Source organism: Globicephala melas, chromosome 4 (genome assembly GCF_963455315.2).
Source record: "Globicephala melas chromosome 4, mGloMel1.2, whole genome shotgun sequence".
Classification (NCBI taxonomy): domain Eukaryota; kingdom Metazoa; phylum Chordata; class Mammalia; order Artiodactyla; family Delphinidae; genus Globicephala; species Globicephala melas.
Window position 1 is genome coordinate 103,047,321 of NC_083317.1, and position 23,738 is coordinate 103,071,058.

The following is a 23,738-nucleotide window of genomic DNA, read 5'->3' on the forward strand; positions in this document are numbered from 1 at the left end:
CGTTTTGCACGTTCAAAGGCACCAAAATTAACTGCCAAAGCTAAAAGGGTTTGTTTTCTTCCGTTTTTGACAGACGAATGCGGTGGGATGCCTGCTGGGCCGACTGCCGCCCCGGCCCGGAGCCCTGGGCTCACTTCGCAGCCTGCCGCTGAGTTTCAGACCGCAGTCCTCAGCATCCGCCCGGCTTCACCCCCTTGCCGAAGTCTGCAGATCGATGGATGCTGGGCGCAGGCTTTCCCTGGGCGGGTTGACGTTGGCTTAGGCTAAAGCCCCAAAGCTCCCACCTTCGCCTCCTGTTTATCTGCCCGCTCCCACCACTACCACCGAAGTACGTGCCCCTCCGGTAGTGTCGGGGCTCCGATCCGAGCGAGGGGGAGGGCGCCTCCCCACCCCCTCCTGCCCATCCCCGCCGCGACTCGGGGTTTTACTGCAGCAGCCGGAGGTGACAGCGACGCCTTAGCCTGCTCCGTTGCTCTCAGAGCCCCGGCTTCCCCTGCATCCGGAAAGCACCCCCTCCTGAGAGGCTCTTCCCCGGAGAAGTGCTAACGAGCTACAGGAAACCAAATTTAAAAATGTAGAAGTCGCTGGGCTGCATTCCTCCGAGGACGAGCCTGGTCGCCCAGGACTGAGAGTGGCAGCGTGTGGGAAGTTGGGACCATAGAGCAAGGGGGGAGGGGAGTGGTGCAGCCGGCATTCTCTTCTGGAAGGAGTCGTTGGGAGCAGTGCGGTTGGACACAAGTTTGCCTGGGAGTGTTTTCCTTTTGTCAATAATTAATCACCGGAATCAGTCTGGCAGAATTGGAGTTTTAGCAATAGTGCAGAGGGCGGGGCCGAACACCTAACTCTTGGAGCCTCGAGGTGCCCAGCGCAGTGGGAAGCTCGCAGCAGTTGGGGAGAAGCCAAAGCACTGGTGCTCACCTAAGCCGCAAGGAGATACACCCAACTGGGAGGTAAGCATCTTCCATCTTCCAAATATCTGCTTGAACTGTAAAGTAGCTTTAGAAGGATAGAATTCCTGTCTTTATAAGAAAAAAATAATACCAAGCCATAATGCAATGTACCAGCTTATTATTTAACTGCGTTAAAAATTTTAAGAATTGAATGGGCTTTTCCATTTGCCTTTAACTATGTTAGAAACTAAGATGTTTCACTCAACAGAAGTCAAACTTTATTGTTAAAACTTTCCCAGCCAAAAGAAGAGAAAATTACTTTGTTAATTACTTTCATTATTTATCTTTGTATAGTTCAGTAATAACTATTCAGAGACATGTCATTGGGAGGTGCTTGATTTCATTCTTAAATATTCATCTTTATCTTGTTTCATGCTCTTATACAATATTTTTTGCCTAGTTTTGCTACTTAAGCCAATAATACACACAAGTCAACTGACCAAAAAGTGAAGAGTTTCCAACAAGGAATACATTTTAACATTTTTTCATGATTATTACGTAGGATGTATTTTCTTAAAGATGATTGTGTTCATTTATAAGTAATTAGACTTCTAAACCCAAGGAGAAAGGTACATATAGATAACTTTGACATGCGGGTGGGGATGTGGTATAATAAAGAAGGGTTTAGATAAGAGCAGAGATTCTAGATCTGTTTCAACTAAAATGACATTCAACTGGTTGGCAATGAACATATGAACCCAGCCCTTGATCAAATAAAGAATTTGAAGAATTGTTAAATGTAAATCTTAGCCTTAAAACTACAAATAAATGCGCCAGGGAAGTTGGGAAAATTGTTTTTCTACAAGACTTTGTGGCCCAGTAGTTCTTTTGAATTAAACAAAAGTTAAGAAATACATGATTAGTTTTGCTTGTGAATTTTTTAGATTAGTGCATAAAACTAATGAGGTTTGAATAATTTGATTTTCACGTCTAAATTATTTCTATGCTTTTTAAAACAGGCATCATTCTGATGACTGTTTCAATGGCTGTGATGGTTTTGCACATAGATTACTAGAGTAACAACAAACATATGAAACGTACTGTCACCCTCATTACCCAAAGATTTCTACACAACTATTTAATAACAATAAATTAACAGTGGTTCATCAAACCAAATGGGTGGGTATTCTAGAAATTTAGTGGATATGAAGTTGAAAGTCAACCAATTCTCAACTTCAACTGGTTTTCTTAATCCACTGTTTGTAAATTTGCAAATACTTTTGTAAAAAACTGTCCTTTGTAATTCTATATCTACTATGTCAGCATAAACTATTTCACCACCAAGTATACAAGATGCAAAATCTTCATTAAAAATTATCCAAATGGGACTCAACTTCCAGAATGGTGGTATGAGGAGCTCTGTGAACCCACCCCTTAGCAAAACAACAATACTATAAAATTACGGTTGAAAATTGTAGGTACACAACTATTTAGTCTCTAGAAATTGTCCTGAGGAAATACAACAAATGTAGAAAATTTTGTTCAAGACAATCCACTACATTTCCATAAGAACAGCAAGAGTTTGGATTTTGAACCACAACCCACTTCCCTGCCAATTCCACCTGGATGTGACGGTGCTCCACTCTGGGCGGGGGGGTACAGCCAAGAACACAGGACTCCCTCTCAGCCTAGATCCCAGCATAGGGCTATGGTATATCCCTGGGAAAGCAGGCCACAAGCATCTCATCCACCACCAATGTTGCAGAAGCTCTACCCTAGGCAAGAGCATGTGAAAGATCTGAGGCTCTCCTTCCAACCATCCCGTATTCTTAATGCAAAAGAGGAAAAACTCAACAACTAAAAGACAAATAACCCATTTAAAAATGGGCAAGGGATTTTAGACATTTCTCTAAAGAGGTACAAATGGCCAATCACCAAAGAGGTTCTTACTATCATTTAGTCATTAGGGAAATGAATATCAAAAACACAAGATACCGCTTCACACCAACCAAATGGCTATAATCAAAAAGGAAGAAAATAATAATTGTTGGAGAGGAGGTGGAGAAATTAGAACCAGCATATATTGCTGGTGGGAATGTAAAATGGGTGAGTTGCTGTGGAAGATAAGTTGGTAGTTCCTCAAAAAGTTGAACATAGAGTTACCATATAACCCAGCCGTATAACCCATATAATTCCACTCCTAGGTATTATCCCAGAGAACTGAAAATCTAGGTCCCTGTAAGAACTTGTGCACAAATGTTCACTGAAGCATTATTCATAATAGCCAAAAAGTGAAGATAACCCAAGCATCCATTGACTGATGAATGGATAGATAAAATGAGATATGGAATGGAACAATGGAATATTATTCAGCAATAAAAAGGAATAAAGTACTGATATGTACTATGGCATGGATGAACATCGAAAAGATTATGCTAAGTGAAAGGCTATATATTGTGTGATTCCATTTATATAACATATCCACAATAGGCAAACCTATAGAGACAGAAAGTAGATTAGTGGTTGCATATGGCTGGAGGGGATGGGGGTGGCAATGAGCAGGAATAGGGAGCCACTGCTAAAGGGTACAAGGTGTCTTTTGGGGGTAACAAAAATGGTCTAAAATTGATTAGTAATGGTTGCATAACTTTGAGTATACTAAAAACCACTGAATTGTGTGCTTTGGGTGAATTGTATGGTGTTTGAATTATATCTCAATAAAGCTGTTAAAAGAACATGTGGGTTTAGAACTTGGAGTTCATGAATCTTCATGTACCACCAGACCAATAGTTTATGTGAAGATCTTTCCTAAGGGCCACATGAGATAGACGAAATAATTGAGTGACACAGGGGATACATATTATATGATTTGTATATGTTTACACACCTGCCCAAGCTTTTCTGTTTAGAAATGTCAAATGTCATTGATGCAGTCCTATAGAGAATTTGTTTGCAATGCCCTAACTTTTGGGACTCATCCACTCATTATATTAATCCAAGCTCAGCGAGGCCAGCTGTTCCTCCTGTTTCTAGATAAGTCTAGTTCTTTATCAGTTCTTTAGGCCAGTTGTTGAAAGAGGCCACAATGGGTGAGAGAGGGAGGGTACCTGAATCTCAGCCAAAAGTGTACTTGTCTGCCACACAGACTAACCCGGTTTCACTTGCACTAGATTGGCCCAGAAGTAGAAGTCTTGGGGGTAAAGGAAGAGCTGGAGCGGCCACTGTAGTACTCAGAACACACTGACATGTCACTGCTGGGAAGCATCTCCAGTGATTATAATAATCTCAAATATAGAAGCTCCCAAATAATTAATATTCTCCTCTATTCATCTTCTATATTTTGTGTTCCCATAAACTACCTGATCCTGTAAAGAACTGTGGAATTGGATGATAATGCTCTGTCTAGAAATGGGAATATAAAATTAGTGAGTCTGAGTTTCATGGGGGTATAAGCAACATCTGAACTTGTTGCCAGCAACAGTTATGAGTACACTGAGCCAAAGTATACCTTTAGCTTTAGGGATTCAAATAAGTCTACCTGCATCAGGAAACCTCAAGATTTTCCATTCTCTCCAGGCCAAGTTTATCCTTCCATGCACAAGTTTAGAAGAGCATACCACGCTGATGAAAATGGGTTTCACGCAGTTTTCGACCATCAAAGCTTTTGTAGAGATCCTATTGTCATATCTTGTCAGATTTCTAAAAATTAATTTTAAATGTCCAACCAGTTGTCTATAAATTAAGTACATGTAGGAAAAACCTGATCATAGTTATTACTTATTAATATTGCTTTGATTCGGATTAATAATGCTTTAATTCAACATATTTATTGTGCATCTACCCTGCACCAGGACAGTTCTAGGCCCTGGATGAGTAATAAACAAAACAGACAAAAATTCCTACCCTTCAGGAGCTCAAATTCTAGAGGGGCTGTCATATAAATACATAATTTTTAAGTGAATTATACAGTGTATGAGTAGGAGATAAGGGCTCTGGAGAAAAACTAAGCAGGGAAGGGAACGAGGTACAACTTTAAACTGTGGCATCAGGCTAGGAAGTAAAATTATGTAATTAGATAATATAAAGGTCACGTATGGGATGGGCCGTAAGGATTACCTGCTCCAAGTTAACTTCTCCCCCGAGGAGCTTTGGTTTCCCCTTCCCGTCAGCATTGTTTTACTACCTTGGATTTACTGCTGTTTCACCAAAGAAAATATTACGTTAGACCCAACATTCCAAGCAAGCACAAGGAAGACATAACTTCATGTCTTTTCTAAAGAACTACAACCTAAATAAAACACCGCCTTATGACAACAAAAATTCTTGTTATGGGAAATCATTAGCCTGGGCTTTCAGTTTTCTTGTGGCCTTTCTCTCTTGCTTTGCCCTGGATTCTCGTAGTCTGCCAGAGGATTGTGTGGTAAATAATTAAGGACCACTTTCCCAAAGCTAACACCTTTTGAAAGAGTGAAGAGGGTGGGGGAGAGTTTGAGAGAAAGGAAAATTTCCAGGACACTCTGGAAAGGTGAAAGGAGAACAAATCTTTCAGAACTACGTAACAGAGCACGGAACCCCACAGATCAACTAGAAAAAAGGAGAAAAGCAACCAGAGAGCCTCTGCTTTCCCAGACCTTCCTAGAATCTCTCCTCAGGGCACCTGGCTTAAAAGATACCTGAGGATACATTGTTCTAGTAAAATATAATGGGTGTGGCAGATCTCCTGAAATAGAACTTTTAGAAAATGGCTTAAAAGGGAGCAAGGACTTGATTTTTTTTTTTTTTAAGTCAAAAGGGAACATTTATTTCAGGCTTGAGGAGAAGCATTTGAATCAAATTAGAAGTCAAAAACCTCCCTGTTATAAAGGAGTTATTATGGAGCATTAGAATTCTCATTCATTTAGTTAACAGATTTTAATTGAGCAGCCACTATGTGCCAAGTACTGGGGGAACAACACCGACCTTTCTTTCCTGAGAAAGGTCAAAGACCTTTCAAAGACCTTTCTTTCTTGAGGTTACCTTATATGCTTTTTGTTGCAAAATAGTCAAAGCATACACCGTGATGAAGACAGAACTTTTTTTTAAATTGGGGTTTAGCTGTTTTACAATGTTGTGTTAGTTTCTAGTGTACAGCGAAGTGGAGTTCCCTGTGCTACACAGCAGGTTCTCATTAGTTATCTATTTTATACATACTAGTTTATATATGTCAATCCCAATCTCCCAATTCATCCCACCCCTCCTTTCTCCCCTTGATGTCCATACATTTGTTCTCTCTGTCTGTGTCTCTATTTCTGCCTTGCAAACTGGTTCATCTTTTTGACCTGCCTGTCCTGACACCCCCTTCTAGGCTGGGTTAGAGCCTCTTTCTATGCCCCAGAGTACCCTACACTTCCCTATCATAGCACTTATTGCACTGTGTAGGACACTTGTGTAATTGTCTCTCCTCTTCTCTAGAAAGTGGCCTGAGGAGAGTGAGTAGGTCAGTCTTATTCATAGTTTATATCCCTAGTACATGCTTACTGAATATTTGATTGGATGGATAGATGGATGGATGGATGCATGCATGCATGGTGATTTGCCAGGTTGTAACCAGAGGTCTTTGCATAGAGAGGCAGCCTGGCGGAGTAGTAATTAAGAGTGTGTGCTCTACATTAACTGTGAGACTTTGGGTTAATATTGAAATTTCCCAATGCCTCAATTTCCTCATTTGTAAAATGGGTATAGAAATAGTGCCTCTATTATAATGTTGTTAAGTGAACTGTCTAAGGTAATACATATAAAGTTCTGGGACATAAGTTGCTCAATAAATATCCACTATTATTACCGATACAGAATGGCAGTTTCCTGGGTGACTGTTTGCTACTCAAATATTGCATCCCTGCCCTTTCAGCTCTATTATAAGATAGAAGGATGTCCATTAGGAATTCTAAACTAAAGTTATCACTTTGGGTTCAAGATCTCTGAAAAGATTATAAAGAGAATTTGGGAATGAATATAAGTAGAATATTGAACAAGAAAATTTGAAGGACTAGAAAAAGAAAGAAGGAAAAAAGCTCAAGACGGCACGTCCAAAGCAATTTTTCTGGGGCAGTAATACCTCTACTGCTCTCACACCCACCAGCCAAAGTGCCAGTTCATCTCTGTTCTGGAACATACTTGTGCCTCACAGAATGTCATGCTCAATAAATGTTCACTGATGCAGAAGAAGACAGAAAAATGGAAAAAAAAAATTTATTTGAAGTCAAGCCTTATCTAAACCTAAGAGTGTTATATTGTCTTTTTTGCTTCTTTTGAAAGTTTGATAATCCTCTTTTTGCGTAAGATCTTTAGTCAGAATTATCCTAGTGCCTCCTCACATGTACTGTTTATCTATTACCTTCTAAATAAGATGAAATGCTAACCTGTGACCATCTATGGAAACCTAGTAACTTTAATACTTCCCTCTACTCCTATTAAAGAGAATTCTCTTGGCCTCTTCCCCAAACATGGGGGAATCTCATGTTTTTATCTTCTTCTAAGAATAGTAAACTGCTTCTTAGTTGCAGCATGCAGACTCTTAGTTGTGGCATGCAGACTTCTTAGTTGCAGTGTGCGAACTCTTAGTTGTGTCATGCATGTGGGATCTAGTTCACCAACCAGGGATCAAACTCAGGCCCCCTGCATTGGGAGCTCAGAGTCTTACCCACTGGACCACCAGGGAAGTCCCAGTCATTAAATTTTTAATAGGATATTTTATTGTCTAAAACTTTAAACAAAGAAAAAAATCAGTCAGGTTGGTCTAGTTCTGGTCTTGATGGGCAGGAAAATCAGGTTATAATTCAGGACAAAAATGTTGTTCCACAGGTTTCCTCCATTTAAGAGGAAACCCTGATGCAAACACAAAACAGATGATATGGTACCCTCTCCCCACCCCCATGACCTATAGGGCAAATTCTTTCTCCCAGACTCATGTGAGTCACCATTTTACCTACTTACATCATTTGCGTCTTATGGGTTCAATAGAGTCACCTGAAAGGAATCTCTTAGGAGAAGAAATAAAATGCATGTAGAAAATAAGAGGAACAAATAATATTGTGATAAAAGTTACCAGCTTTGAGCTGTTACTAAAACCAGGCACCATTAAGCATCCTTTACCAATGTTGTGTAATCTTCACAACAACACAGAAATAACTAACCATCTCTGTGTTAGTGATGTCGTAACTGATGTTTACAGAGGTTAAACAACACCCAGAATAACACACTATAGCAAACTCCAGTTTGCCAATTTCAAAATCCATATTCTTTTATTATGGAAAAAAATTTAATGAAGCAAATCATTCTCCAATGGGATACTGAATGCTATTATAGAAGTAGTACCTTAGATGTGATGAAAGCTTAGTAATCTCTTCTTAAACCCTTCCTTCTGATGGGTAGCAACCCTCAGAAGGTGCTGTCTAGACTCTGTTTGAACAGTTCCCTAATGGAATTCTCACTACTTCAATCAGCCAACACTTTCCCCTTTAGATTACTCTTACTGTTTAAAGTTTTTCCTGAGTTTTTTGTTTTTGTTTTTGTTTTTGGCCACACCACACAGCTTGCAGGATCTTAGTTCCCCGACCAAGGATTGAACCCAGGCCACCGCAGTGAAAGCATCGAGTCCTAACCACTGGACCGCCAGGGAATTCCCCAGGTTTTCCTGAGATTAACCTCTGAAAACAATAAAACAATTCCAAACCTTTCCCTCCGTAATAGCTTGTAACACCATTTAAAACCTCTTAGATCTTTTAAGACCTCCTTGATATGTCCCTCCTCCAAAATCTTCTTGCAATGTTTCCCATTGGAAACCTTCCAGATTTTCGCCATCTAGCTTCCTGAGGATGTGCTCAACTTGCTGGAGTGACTATTTTCAGCAGCTAGAAGGATGCTAATCAAAGCCAAGAGCTGGTGGCACAGTACTTCTATAAATATATAAGAATATTCGTGCTATGGTCTGAATGTGTCCTCCCAAAATTCATATGTTGAATCCTAACCACCAAAGGAGATGGTATTAGGAGGTGGGCCCTTTGGGAGGTGCTTAGGTCACGAGAATGGGACCTTCATGATGACGTTAGTGTTCTTAGGGCTCCAGAGAGATCCCCTGTCCCTTAGACCATGTGAGGACACAGCCAGAAGGTGGCAGCTAGGAACAAGAAGAGGACCTTCACCAGACCGCAACTGTGCTGGCGCCTTGATCTTAGACTTCCCAGTCTCCAGAACCGTGAGAAATGAATTTCTGTTGTTTATAAGTCACCCAGTCTGTGGTATTTTGTTATAACAGTCCAAACAGATTAAGACAATTGTATCACTTATTTGTCAACCATTTCACAACACTATTGGCTCATAATGAACTTGAAGTCAAGTAAAATTCCTTAGTCTTTTTTATTTGAACTGATCGTGGGCCACATTTTTCCCTATCTTACCCTTGGACAATTGACTTTTTGAACTGAAGAACAAGACTTTGTATTTTTCCCAAAGTTTTACCCTCAGTCATTTTTGGGACTCTGTAATCTGCTAAGTCTTTTAGAACTCCACCCCATAACTTTGGTTCATCTGCAAATTTGATCACCCTTACTTTCTATGACATAATTCAGATGGAAAAAGATGCTACAATGGTCAGGACAAAATGCAGAGCCCTGGAGCTCACCACTAAAGACCCACTCACCATCTTTATAATGCTTCCCCATTTACAAAACACTTTCACAAATATTATTTCATTTAATTCTTACAATTATCCTGTGGAAAAGATATTATCATCATTCTATATTTGAGAACAAAGATTCAGAAAGACTATCTAACATGCCTGATGTGACACAGCTAATAAATGACAAAATAGGAAACAAGGCTTAGGGCTTCTGACTGTTTCCAGTGCCTTTTCAAAGATGGATGTTTAAATACAGTGATTAACCTAATCTCTTTTTCCTTTTTTTTCCCCCACATAGATATCAACAATTAAATTTTAATAATAATTAAAATTTATTTTAAATAATTAAAATTATGAAACACTTTCTACAAACAAAATCTCACCCAGAAACCTAGTGTATAAAGCAGATTAAAAGCAGGCTACTCTGATAGAAGTGAGATGTGAGATGTGAGCCTCTTAGCTTCTGTCTCTTTGTCCCATCTGGGGCCTCTCCTCAACCCTGCCATAGACGGTAATGTGGCACCTTATAGCCCTCAGAGCACATTGGGAAATCACTAGCCGATGGCATGTCCTCAAACTAAACTTCTCTAAAAATAAATTTTAAAATAAGGCTAGCTTGTGATGCTTTGTTTTTATAATACATTCTAAAATTTTGTGGGAGATCATCTCTCTAAGAGGTTTAATAATCTTTTACACAGAATAGAATTGTTTTAAAGTTTGAAGGCATCTGGATTTATTTAATTCAAATATTAATTTCACAGATGAAGAAGCTGCAATCCAGAGAGGAGAAGTAACACACACAGAATCATTCCTCAGGAAAGCAAGGACAAGAACCCAGACCTGGACCCTTCTAGGCAGGTAGATTCTTCTGATTGATTATATCATAGAGTCTCGCTTTTAGAAATCTGCCCCTTTTGCCTATAAGATGACATCTTTAACAAGATGAAGCTTCTGGTTCTTGCTTAAGCAACCAAGAAACATTTATGATATACTTGATATTATAATGGCATTTAAGATGATACAAAGGAGTGAAATGTGGCAATTCGCTTTAGTAATGAGGCCTTGAAACAGTGGTTCTTAGCTTACAGACATTACAGGCTCCTTTGAAGTGTATACCAAAAAATGTTTATGCAAAATTCGCAAACATTTCAAGGGGTTCACAGACTCCACAACCCAGCCCCCCAACCAAGTTCTTGGCCTCCTGGTTAAGAACCTCTGGCCAATTTCAGTACAAGTGCCAGTGTCAGGATTACATAGCACTAACTCCTGTCTTATTTATGGGTTTGCTGGTTAAAACTGCTTCTGTTTCGGCATCCTTCATTTTTTATTTAAATGGAGCAGTATCTTATCCTGGAAGACCTCTGATACAAGAAAGAAGTAAATGTTTCAAAAAGTACTTAGCTAACCAGATGAGACAAATGAAGAGAGGAATATGATACACTGAAAACATTTTCTTAAAAAACGTTAATGAAAGTAAGCCTGGTCAGTGTTCATATGGGACATTCACTTTCTTTCTGCTTATTTTATTTTTAAGAAAGAAAGAAAAGGAAATAGAGTGGAAAAAACCTAGACTACCACTAGCCACCTACCCACTTTTATTAAATCTATAGTAAATGGGGAAAAAAGAAAAGGTAGAGGGTGTGGACAAAAAGAAACAGATTTATCTTCTGTTTCTTAATCCTTCTCTTTTGCTGCAATATTTTAAGAGATTTATGGTTTTGAAACAGTTGGCAACAATTTCTTCAGTTCAGAATAGTTTGGGAAGCTCCACTATTACTTTAAAGTTACTGATAATGAGGCTTGATTTTTCTAATTCAAAAAATACTTGTTGGACACTTAGCATTTGTAAAGCATTTATAAAGTCATTTGCATGATAGAAAGAGCACTTTGGAGTGAGAGAATCCCAAGACTGGGTCTCAGTGTTGTTTCCCCCTTGGCTTCTGACAGTAGTGAAGTACAAAAACGTAATGAGTCTCAGTTTCCTCATCTTTGAAATGAGGCAATATACTTTTTTATCTACTCTGTGATAGCCACACCAGAACTGAGTAAACATTCTGAAGAACAACCTCTCTTAAAGTGGCTTCAATCTTAACAACTGATAAAGTTGACACATTTTGCCTTAAAAATGATCTCATTCTCTTCTATTCTTTGTCTGGTATTCATAGGCTTAGCAACAGTACATTAGTATAGTGTATAATGATCATAACAGTTAACATTCACTTAGGCCTTCTTCCTATGTTTTATTCTTTATACTTTATACTTTACATCTTTTAATCTTCCCAGAAATTGTATGAATGAAGTTCTATTATCATTCCTTTGTTTCCAGTAGAGGAAATTGAGTCAGAGAGGTTGAGCAACTTAGCCAGGGTCAAACACAGACAGGATCCAGAGCCAGAGCTCGTAACTACTCACCACATTGCCTCTCGGGAGGCTTCTCACCCAGCTCCCCATGTGGTCACCGTGAGACTCTGGGCCTCAGTTTCTTCATCTTTAAAGTTGGAATCATTTAAGTTAAGCATTTAGCCAGTGCCTGCCACAGTGGTACTTAATAAAGGCTGTTTCTGTCCCCTGAAGAGAATTCCACATTATACAATTCTAGTGGTTTTAAGGAAGAGATCTGAATTCATTTCCTAGGGCTGTTGTAACAATGTACCACAATGTTGGTGGCTTAAAACAAGAGAAAATTATTCTCTGATAGTTTTGGAGGCTAGAATTCTGAAATCAAGATATCAGCAGGGCTGCAATCCCTCTCAAGACTCTAGGGGAAAATTCTCCTTTCCTTCTTTCAGCTTCTGATGGCTTCTTGGCTTATGGCTACATAACTCCAATCTCTGCCTCTGTCTTCACTAGCCTTCTCTTCTGAGAACACTTGTCATTGGATTTAGGACTGACCTGGGTAATCCAGGATGAGCTTTTGCAGAGATCTGTAACTTAATTACTTCCACAAAGACACTTTTTCCAAATAAAGTTACATTCACAGGTTCCAGGATGTAGACATATCTTTTGGAGGGCCACCATTCAACCTACTACAATATCTTAACCCAAATATTTTTCTATCTTGGCAGATTTCTTCTGGTATTCTTTTTTTTTTGTGTGTGGTACTGTGGCCTCTCCCGTTGTGGAGCACAGGCTCCGGACGCACAGGCTCAGCGGCCATGGCTCACAGGCCCAGGCGCTCCACAGCATGTGGGATCTTCCCGGACTGGGGCACGAACCCATGTCCCCTGCATCGGCAGGCGGACTCTCAACCACTGCGCCACCAGGGAAGCCCCCTCTGGTATTCTTGACAAACAAACACACATTTATTCAAAGAGGGAAAAGAACATTTCATCTCACCCAGTTTGAGTGTATAGTTAAATTGGTTCCAAATCTATTGGTTGAAAATATTTTTCTTAATATGCCCAGTTGCCATTAGCCATCTCCACATTTACTTGAGAATCAACAAAGTTCTTAGGAAATGAACAATTGTTACTCATTTAAAAGAATAATCTTGGAGCTCAGCCTTTTTCCACTTTTCACTAGAAGCATGCAGGTACCCATGTACCTGGGAGCAGGTGAAAGAGAATGAAGCCAGCATAATATGTCAATGCCGTTCTGACCAGGAGAATGAGAAATCCACTAGGCTAAATTGTCATTGAGACTTTTTTCTTTTGTTATCTCACTTAAGTAACTCATTTCTAAGTACAAGATTGCAAAATCTAATTAATTTAACTGTCTAAAAGCAATGACATGTCTTGACATAGCTCTATCACTCCTGCCTTTCCCTTCTCACCTCCCTCTGCCCCATCTCAGAAACTAGCTGACCTAGAATGCTAACCAATCCAGTAGGGAAATGTCCCTTGATCTGGGGGTTGGCAGAGAGAACACCTCAACAGTGCTATGTCTATCTCCATGACCCTTGGAGTCAGGCTAGCTCTCCACTCACTTTCCTAAAAGCAGTAATAACTGAGATACAGAAGCAGGCCAGTTGAGGGCAGTAAAAAAGCAACAGGCTGTCTTACTATTGTCACAGAAAAATCACACCCATGAAAGTTCAGTGTTGCTGGTCACCAAAAACATTGAACTCATCACCAGAAGCCTTGCAGACAATGTAATAAGAAATAAAGAACAGGCCAGAAGAATGAGAAGGAGAAGGAAGAGGGGGAAGAGGAGGAGGAAGAAGAACAGAAAAATAAACAAAAACAATAAAAAGTTTTATGAGCAAATCTATTCAATGCTATCCAAAAAAACTGCAAAAAACACAACCTAGAAAATTAGTATTAGAAAATACTATTGGAAGAGTCCTGGTTGACCAGCTGCCTATGCAACCGGATTTCTTTCGGCAGAACACTGGGAAGAAGTGCTCAGCAGGTATGAGACAAATCAGTATTGCAGTAACTGACAAATCAGTATTGCAGTAACTCACCTTCCTTGCCCTCAAACTCCTCCTTGGGGAAAAAAAGTCTTCTATTTCTGAAGACATATGAAATATAATGACAATAGGCAGGGATGAGACAAAAATCTTGATTTTTTTTTGTGCTCAGGCTTCTAGCTTCTAAGAAAATTGAGTCCTTAGGAACAGACAGTAAGCAGGTATTTCCTTTACCAAAGTGTAGTTTTGATGGCAAAGAGCTGGGGAAGAAAAGAGAAAGGCAGAACTGTTATGACGTACGTGGCACATAGTTGCCAGGAAAGGGGTTTGTAATAACAGTAGAAAAGTAGTTTCAGTCAAACGATTTAGCCACTTTTCCACTCTTACTCCCTTTTAAATACTCTGGGTTTGGGGATCTTATGAGCTTTTTATTTCACATCCTTGTCAAAAACAGGTAGCATATCACAGAATTTTAATTCCCACAAGTACTATAGGGAATGAAATTATGAGAATTTCACTGATGCCAAGAATCAACCTAAACAGGTCAACACTCCTCTCAGAAAGTTCTTTGTAGTTCATCAGTTTCCAATTTTCCTCTTATGTCATGAAAGCCAAGAAGAAGGGAACCCCAACTGGAACCTCACAATTATTATTTGAAGACCTTTGGGGTTATTCATTTACTTAGTTTTGGATGGTACATCCAAGCAATTTTGCTAGACTAGTAATGCCCCACTACAAATTGAGACTCTCAATGACTTTTTTTGTTTTTAATTAATTTATTTATTTATTTTTGGCTTTGTTGGGTCTTCGTTTCTGTGCGTGCGGGCTTTCTCTAGTTGCGGCGAGCGGGGGCTACTCTTCGTTGCAGTGAGCAGACTTCTCATTGCAGTGACTTCTCTTGTGGAGAGCATGGGCTCTAGATGCGTGGGCTTCAGTAGTTGTGGCACGTGGGCTCAATAGTTGCGGCACATGGGCTTAGTTGCTCCACGGCATGTGGGATCTTCCTGCGCCAGGGCTCAAACCCGTGTCCCCTGCACTGGCAGGCGGATTCTTAACTACTGAGCCACCAGGGAAGTCCTGAGACTCTCAATGACTTTTAATGACTTTTAAAAAATATTGTTCAGACTATTTTTAAATTGTATTTTTAAATTTCAGTCCTTCTTAATTTTTAGAGTTATTCACTGACATTTAAAATTCTTAAATTGTGGTAAAATACACATAACATAAAATTTTACCATCTTTGCCATTTTTAAGTGTACAGCTCAGTAGTGTTAAATATATTCACATTGTTGTGCAACCAGTCTCCAGAATGTTTTCATCTTGCAAAACTGAAATTTCACATCCAATGAACAACTCCCTATTTCTCCCTTTCTCCAGCCCCTGGTAACCACTATTCTACTTTGTTTCTATGAGATGACTACTCCAGATACCTCAGATAAGTGAAATCATACAGCATTTGTCTTTTTAGGACTGGCTTATTTCACTTGGGATAACATTCTCAAGGTTCATCCATGTTGTAGCATGTGTCAGAGTTTCCTTACTTTTAAAAGATAAATAATATTCCATTGCATGTATATACTATATTTTGTTTATACATTCATCTGCCAATGGACATTTGGGTTGCTTTTGGCTATCTTGAATAATGCGCTTTAACGTGTATACATTTAATGACTTTTTCTTTTGGTCTGCTTTTATTCTCTCCATTTCTATTTTTTTTAATCTTTATTGGAGTATAATTGCTTTACAATGTTGTGTTAGTTTCTGCTGTATAAAAAAGTCAATCAGCTATATGTATACATATATCCCCCTATTTAAACGGTTATTAACATCTTTAAGTCCACTGTTAGTGTTGCAACTCTGTTCACTTTTTACCTCTAAAAACAAATTGGCAGCCCTTGGGAACAATATCTACAGAAGGAAAAAGCCACCCAGAAGCAATATTCTTTCCTCTTTCCTTAGGGTAATGGGGTTTTTCTTTCTTTTTTAAAAAAAAAAAAATTGTAATAAAGAGGTTCATCCTAGGAAATGACATTACAGTTAAAATCTTGACCTGGAAGCCTTACTCTCCACTCCCAAATTGGCAGGAATAAAGAAGGATACTTTTCCTGTTTCTTTTTTTTTGGGGCTGCCTGGCTCGTAGGATCTTAGTTCCCCGACCAAGGATTAAACCCGTGCCCTTGGCAGTGAAAGCACGGAGTCCTAACCACTGGACCACCAGGGAATTCCCCTTGCCCTGTTTCTATATGAGTCAATGAGAGGACACCAGGAAAAAGGCAAGATATGTCCTCTCCTATTACAAGTTTCTCTTCCTATTCATAACATCTACTCAGCATTAACCTGTGTGCTTCTCATTTTTAATTTCACTATATGTATCTCCTTTTTGATAGCCACACAACATTGAAATTGATCTAACGTGAATTTGGTATTTCCTAAACTATTATGAAATTTTCTGTTAAAGTCAAATTCCAAGTTTCCTTTCCCAGCCAGAAGTCCTTCATTCATAAATCCCTCTAGAGTCTGTCATAAAATGCCAAACAACCAGGACTGCTTTGAAATTACAGTTACTCAACGCACACTGTGATGCCCAGCGGCCCCAGCTGATAGTTGGACTAGAAGTACATGTTTTCTGTTGTTCTGCTTTTGTTGGTGTTAATGGAAATTGGAGGCCAAAAGGTTGGTTCAGATCTCCACAAAAACACTCTACTCTTGTGTATTACTCAAACCAACACCATACCAACAACTTGGCTAAATTGTTGGTGAGACTTTTTCCTCTTAGTACACTATTCCAGTAACTCACTTCTAAGATTATAAAACATTGAGTAACTTAGCTGCCTAAAAGCAGAAGAATGCTTTGACTTACAACTGTTTGTTTTTTCCTCTCTGAGGAGTCTATAAATTGTGCAAGCAATTCATGAATGTATAAAGAAAGTTCCTTAATTGCCCTATGGTTGTTTGATTTGCTTCTCTGGCTTTGATTTATCACAAACCTTTAAGTTGGTTCTTTTAGCTCCCTCTAAAGACTTGGACTTCAAGTCCATCACTTCTGGTCTGACTTCCAATATTCACCTCAGTATCAGCATGAAGAATTGCTTACCAAAGGGTGACTGGAGAGTATTCTAAGATGACAAGGAAATTCCCTGGAAAATGTTAAGCAAGAATAGAACATTCTGTGAGACACAGAAAACATTACAGTCACCCACAGAAAACTTAGAGCAAGACATTTGGAAACTGGGAAGCCAATAAACTATTGTTGTGTCTGATTTGTACATAGACACAATGTGAGGTTTTTCCTTTAATCATACAAATTTGTATCTTTGTGAATCAAACTGTGTTTACATAAAGAAGCAGTTTGTGATCAGGGCTCCAAGAACCATGACACAAGTCTGTGCAGTGCACAGCCCACACAATGGAATGTGGTGGCCCTGCCCAACACACATTTAAAGATTTGTGTAAAGATTGCAATGTCTTTCAAATAGTGGCTGGTGTTAATGGTTATATACATGTGTTGTTTTGTTATTATTACTCATGTACCAGGAAGTTCATTCAGCAAACAAATAAGGGCTGAGGGGTTTTTTTTCCCTGTAAAATATCCAAAGCACTCCATTGTTGAGGTAACTGTTATAGAATATTCTATGAAGACCCTTTGACTCTATAATAAAATCTTGCAAGTAGTTTAAAGTTGTACCAATCCACAAGGAACAACAACAAACACTACTATTACTATCATTATGACTCTTACAAATATTTCTAAAGAGCTCACAAACTATTCCCACATTCCTTACCATATCACTGAGACAGACTTAGAAGCAATTATCAATTATCTTCATTTTACACAGAGAAGCTGTGACCCAGAAAGACTTTGGAACTTGCCCAAGGACACAAAGTAAAATGAATGAATGAATGAAGAGAAATAAAGATGAGAAGAAAAGATGAAGAGGAAAAATTGCTGTAATAGAATTCAGGTCTCCAGATGTTCTCATCCTGGGATTTTTTTCCATTAGAACCACTTTTCTACCAATCTTAAATTTTTACTCACCTAGAGTAAGCCCTTGTAAAAAGCCATTTTAATGGCATTTAAAATCACTATAGAAGTGCTTTTTAATTCCCCCACAGAGTCCATGAACTTTCAAGAGTATTGGAAACTTTAAAAGTATTTGTCCTATCAGTACCAGCTCCCTTTCATCCTACAAAAAAACAGATTGTACTGAATTTGACAGTATTTAGAAAACAATCTGTCTAAAACTTATTGCCTGAAAGCAGACAATGAGAATTCATAAGTACCTTTTATGTACCCCACATTGTGCTATGGGAATATTAAATAAGTACAAGTGTGGTCCCTACCTTCTACAGCCTTACAATTCAGTCAGCCAACCAGCCCACCAGCCAGTGTATAAGTATCCCACATTCCAGGCACTGGGGATATAGAGATGACCATGGCATATTCCCAGTATTCAAAGACCTCATAGTCTAATGGGGAAACACTGTACATGGCTAATTATAATACAGTATAAAAGCTACAATGGTAACCCATAAAAGAAAGCAATATACATTCCTTGGAAGGGTGGTCTTCCTGACCTGAGAATGTTTCATAGAAGAGAGAACATAGAAGCTACATCTTGAAAATGAATAGGATTTTATCTAAAAGAAGAGGGGCACAAAAATATTTCTAGAAAAGAAAAGAGGATGAACTAAAACATGGAAGCTTAAGAGTGAATGGCATTTAGCAGGAGAGTTCAGAGATGATGCAGGAGAGGTGGAGGGATCAAACTGTGAAAGGCCTTACATGAATGTTTCATTTCATAGGAAATGGAGAGCCACTGAAAAAAAAATCTATAATTTTAGAAAGTTAATTGCAACAGCAGCATGGAAGATTGTAAGGTGAAAAGGAGACAAGTTGGTAGGCTATTTCATTAGTCCAAGTGAGAGATGGAGAGAGTCCACAGCACTGCCCAATAAAATTTTCTGCAGTGATGGAAATATTCTATATCTGTGCTGTCCAATATGGTAGCCACAAGCCACATGTGGCTAATGAGCACAAAAAATTTAAATTGCCACATGTGACTAGTGTCTGCCAAACTGGACAATGTAGAGACATCTTGGAGAAGCTAGCAGTTGAGATAAGCCTTAAAGGAGGGTTTTTCCAACTGCAGGTTGCAATTGGTGGGTTAAGAAATCGATATGGTAGCTCACGATTGGTATTTTGTAATGAATGAAGACAATAACATAGAACACAGCAGAATGAAACTGAATGGAATAAGAAATAAGATATCAACGTGCAGAGTATTATTTTGAGAGATGTTTATTTCAGTTATATGGGTATATGTATGTGTATGTGTACGTGTATGTACCCTGGATCAAAAGTAAAATGTACTTTTCATCTCTGGTGTGTTTGAAAATATTTGAAAGCCAGTCCTTTATGGAAGACTATTATTTAATTATGTTCAAAGTTATGAGGAAGAGTTTTGCAGAAAGGCAGAACAGCATAAGCAAAGTTCATTGGAGTTTGGAATAAGGGTAACTCTGGACCTTTCAAGACTTTCCTAATTATTTTTTTGCCTTCAAAAAACTTTAATAGACTTTATTGTTTAGAACATTTTTAGACTTATGAAAAAATTGAGGTGATAATACAGCAAATTACCATATACCCTGCACCCAGTTTCTGCTATTAACATCTTACATTAGTATGACACATCTTACAGTTAATGAGCCGATGTTGGTATGCTATTATTAAAGCCAATACATTACTCAAATTTACTTAGTTTTTACCTAAAATCCTTTTTCTGTTTCAGGATTCCATCCATTACACATTACATTTAATGGTCATGTTTCCTTAGGCTCCTTTGGGCTGTGACAATCTTTCATACTTTGCTTGTTTCTGATGATCTTGAGAGTTTTAGGTACTAGGAGAATTTAAGGTCAGGTATTTTTTAAGATGCTCTTCTGTTAAAATTTGTCTGATGTTTTTTCTCATTATTAGACTGAGGTTGTGGGTTTGGGGGAGGAAGACCAAAGAAGTAAAGTGCCATTTTCATGCCATCATATCATGGATACATACTACCAAATGAGTTATCACTGTTGACGGTGGCCCTGATCAGCTGGCTGAGGTAGCGCTTATCGGTCTCCTCCATTGTAAATTTACTCGTTTTTATCACCCTTTTTCACACTGTACTCTTTGGAAGGACATCACTCTGCTCCTTCTTTAAATGAATTTCTTAATTAAAGGAAGCCTTGAACTTGAGTAAATCTATTGAGTTCTTTCCAAAGAAAGCTACTTCCGAGTACAGACACAGTCTCTTTTTAGATACAGCATCTCTCTCTGCAGCAGCAGGCAGGATACTTTTTCCCCTTCTCGGGTTTTCAAGTTCCAAATATGAAGCACAAAAAAAGCTGGGTGATTGACGTAGAATTCCAAAATAAGTTGAGAAGGAGTTAACCCAAATTCAGTTGCAAATCCTTCTGACTTTTCTCTTCAGCCACAGATTCTGACATTTTAGAAGGAAATTTAAACCAAAATGTGTTAAGTCTTTTTCCCCTCCTCCGGAGGGAAGGTTCATTTTTAGCTAATGTTTAGAAAGGGAAATCCCTTCCTTAGAAAATCCAATAATTTGGAGTACTTTCTTTAGGCAGAGGAGGGCTGCAGGATGAAGTCGTTTGCAGTATTTCCAAGGAAAGCGCCACCCTAACAAATCCTCTGCTACTCATCTTTCATTGTGGTTGCCTAACCTTTTACCACTCTTGTTCCCATGGAGAGAACCAAAACCAAAAAGCCTCCTGAGCAAGCCCAGTCTCTACTTTTGCCACCGCCCCGCACGTTCCCTTTCACAGCGTTCTCATTTCATGACTCATATACATGGGTTCATGAGAGCATGTGGGTTTTTTTATTGCTTTATTTATTCTAACCTCCTTCTCTGTTCAGGCCAGAAGAAAGGCTTGCCCCTGAGTAATGTGGATCACAAGTCCCCGGAATTCACCTTCTCGTTGTGAGAGAGGAGATTAAACTTTACTTTTCCCCACTGTACACAAATCTAGTGAGAGAAAAATACATTCAGTGACATTCAGAAATAAAAAATAGCCATTTACTCTCCAATCAATTATGAGATAACTTCTTAGGGGAATTCCAAGTCCTCACTGTTTTCTACGATCAGTGTCCCCCATTCATTCACTGGGTTCCCTTTAGAAATCACTCTCCCTCTGTCTGGTTCCCAAGACTCTCATAATCCTTCTCTAATAATCTCTTCCTTCCCCCGTTTCTCCCCCAACCTGGCAAAACTCTTATTCGGGTCTTTTATCCATGCTAAGTTGTACACTACTAACAAGAACCTTAGGCTTTGCCAGTTCCCAGTAATACTTGCAATAAATGAAGACTTTGCCAGACCTTCATTTTACTAGAGGAGAAGCTGAACAGTGGGATTTCAGGAAAGAGTCTTGAGTAAGAGAAGAGTAGAGCCTGGGGAAACTGAGAGAGGGTGAGGCTGAAGTCTTCCAGATACCTACACACTTGATTTCAATGTCCTTGATCAACTTTGAAGACCACAGAAAACCTCCATTGGAATTTTTGCTTCTTTCATCCAATGTCAATTCACGAAACACAGGGTATTCACCACGTGGAATAGTCCAGTCACTTTAATTCAGTTTGACAAACCAATTTGATGTCAACCAATTTAATATCAATTTAATGTTAGCCTCATAGTCTTGGTACTTTTCTTTAAAATGAGTGATTGGGTCTAGGGGATTCTACGGTCCATCCAGCTGCTGATATTCTAGGATTCCACTTTAGCTACCTAATACATGTGGTAAATATTGTCTAAAATATATATTTGTGGAATATATCCAGCTGAATGATAATCCTTGGGGGCAATGGCCATGGCTGTCTCAGTCACCATGGTATCTCCAGTTCCTGGTGCGATTACCAGCATGGTAATAATTATTTTTAATAAATAAAAGGAAGTGGGGGAGAGGGAAAGCCTTTCACCAGTTAGATTCCATCTTCCTATCTATGTATTTCCTCCACATACAAATCCCTTTAATTGATGCTTTGCTTGCATTTTTGCTAATCCTCACAGCAGCCTTAAACATAAAGGATTATTATTTCCATTTACAGATGAGGAACTTGAGGCCCAGAACACTTAAGTAACTGGGCCAAGGTCACATACTCAGCAAGTGGAGAAGTCAGAACTTGAACCAATGCCTGTCCTTAGTCCCAAACCCATTATGAAAATGCAATAAAAAGCACTTTCTAAGCTACAGATAATCCTATGAAAACAGAAATTGTTTCTGTTGTTATTACAAGAGAAACCCTGATAAATCAAGTCCATCAAGCATCTCAGAATGTGGTACTACATGGATCCTCCTGAAGAAGGAGATGTTATCCTGTTTTTAAAACAATGGCCCATGTCTGTGGGTCTATTTCTGTTTTGCAAATAAGTTCATTTGTATCCTTTTGTTAGATTCCACATAAGTGACATATGGTATTTGTCTGTCTGACTTACTTCACTTAGTATGATGATCTCTAGGTCCATCCATGTTGCTGCAAATGGCATTATTTCATTCTTTTTTATGGCTGAGTAACATTCCATTGTATATATAGTTTGGTTGTGGTATATATATATATATATATATATATATATATACCACACTTATGGTTACAAAAGGGGAAAGGGGGTGGGGAGGGATAAATTAGGAGGTTGGGATTAACATATACACACTACTATATATGTAAAATGGATACCCAACAAGGACCTACTGTATAGTACAGTATTCAATATTTTCAATATTTTGTAATAACCTATAAGAGAAAAGAATCTATAAAAGAATACACACACACACACATATAACTTGAATCATCGTGCTGTACACCTGAAACTAACACAACATTGTAAGTTAACTATACATCAATAGAAAAAAAGGAACATTAAAAAACAAACAAGCAAACAAACAATGACCCAGAAAAAGCCTTTCCTCAGGCCCCAGTATCCATCCCTCCAGGTAACAGTGCTGGCCCTTGCCTCACCCCCACTTTTTACAGAGAGCTTCACCCGCTTTGTGTCCCACAGGGGCTCACAACCCTCCCCAGTCACCTGAAGGCATCACCACACAGCTTCAGCTGTTAAGAGTCAAATCCATCCAGGCCACTGTACCACTGAAGACATACCACAATGTGCTTAGGCAGTGTCAACTTTGAATGTACAACCTCATTAAAGATTTAAGAGGGTTTTAAAAATCACCAAGTTTAGAGAAAAAATTAAAAGAAGCAGGAGGAGGAGATGGAGAAGAAACAAACTACTTCCTCCCTCTTTTCCGTATACGGGAAATCACCTTTTAAAAAACATATAATTAAAAACAAGGAGAAGTGTGGTGCGCTTGAATAAAGTAAGCATTTTAAGTCTCTTGTTTAGCTTCACTGGGATATGCCATCAGGTCTTTAAGGGCAAGTTAATTTCACATTTGATTGTGAAAGATTAAGACATTAAGATGTTTGCTGTCATCTAGCTCTAGGTTACCTGTGAATAATTAATTTCATGCCATTTTTGTCATCTTATTTCTCAAATTCAGCCTCTTTTCCTAGCTTCCTCCTTAGCATTTTTCCATGCTCTTTCCCCCTATTTAGTGCTAATTCCTGGCCCCTCGTCACTGCATGTTTGTTACATGGTCCAGTTTGCTGCTGCCTAGAAGAGCATCTCCTGTCTGCAATGCCATTTTGGAACAGATTCCTTCTGAGGCTGTTACTACTAAGAGAAAACCACATAGTAATACTCAAAATACCCTTATTTAATGAATGAATGAATTCTCCTTCCCACATTACTCATCTTAAATTGTCTAAAGTGGTTGTCTTAAATCTTCC

At 38.8% G+C, this 23,738-nt stretch overlaps 1 protein-coding gene across 12 annotated transcripts in view; it reads left to right on the forward strand.

The window, feature by feature from the left end:
• Window positions 1-23,738, forward strand: part of SPTSSB (serine palmitoyltransferase small subunit B) — a 31,075-nt gene that overhangs the window by 702 nt on the left and 6,635 nt on the right. For 4 of the 12 annotated variants that reach the window (XM_070045485.1, XM_060298440.1, XM_060298441.1 and 1 more), the window contains exons 2-3: window positions 74-950; window positions 10,308-10,404. The gene's annotated coding sequence lies outside the window, so the exon portion shown is untranslated. Of the gene's footprint in view, window positions 1-73; window positions 951-8,986; window positions 9,124-10,307; window positions 10,405-19,592; window positions 20,002-20,856; window positions 20,878-23,738 lie in introns of those variants that run through there. The other 8 variants (XM_070045487.1, XM_060298446.1, XM_030845146.2 and 5 more) reach the window with 6 other exon arrangements.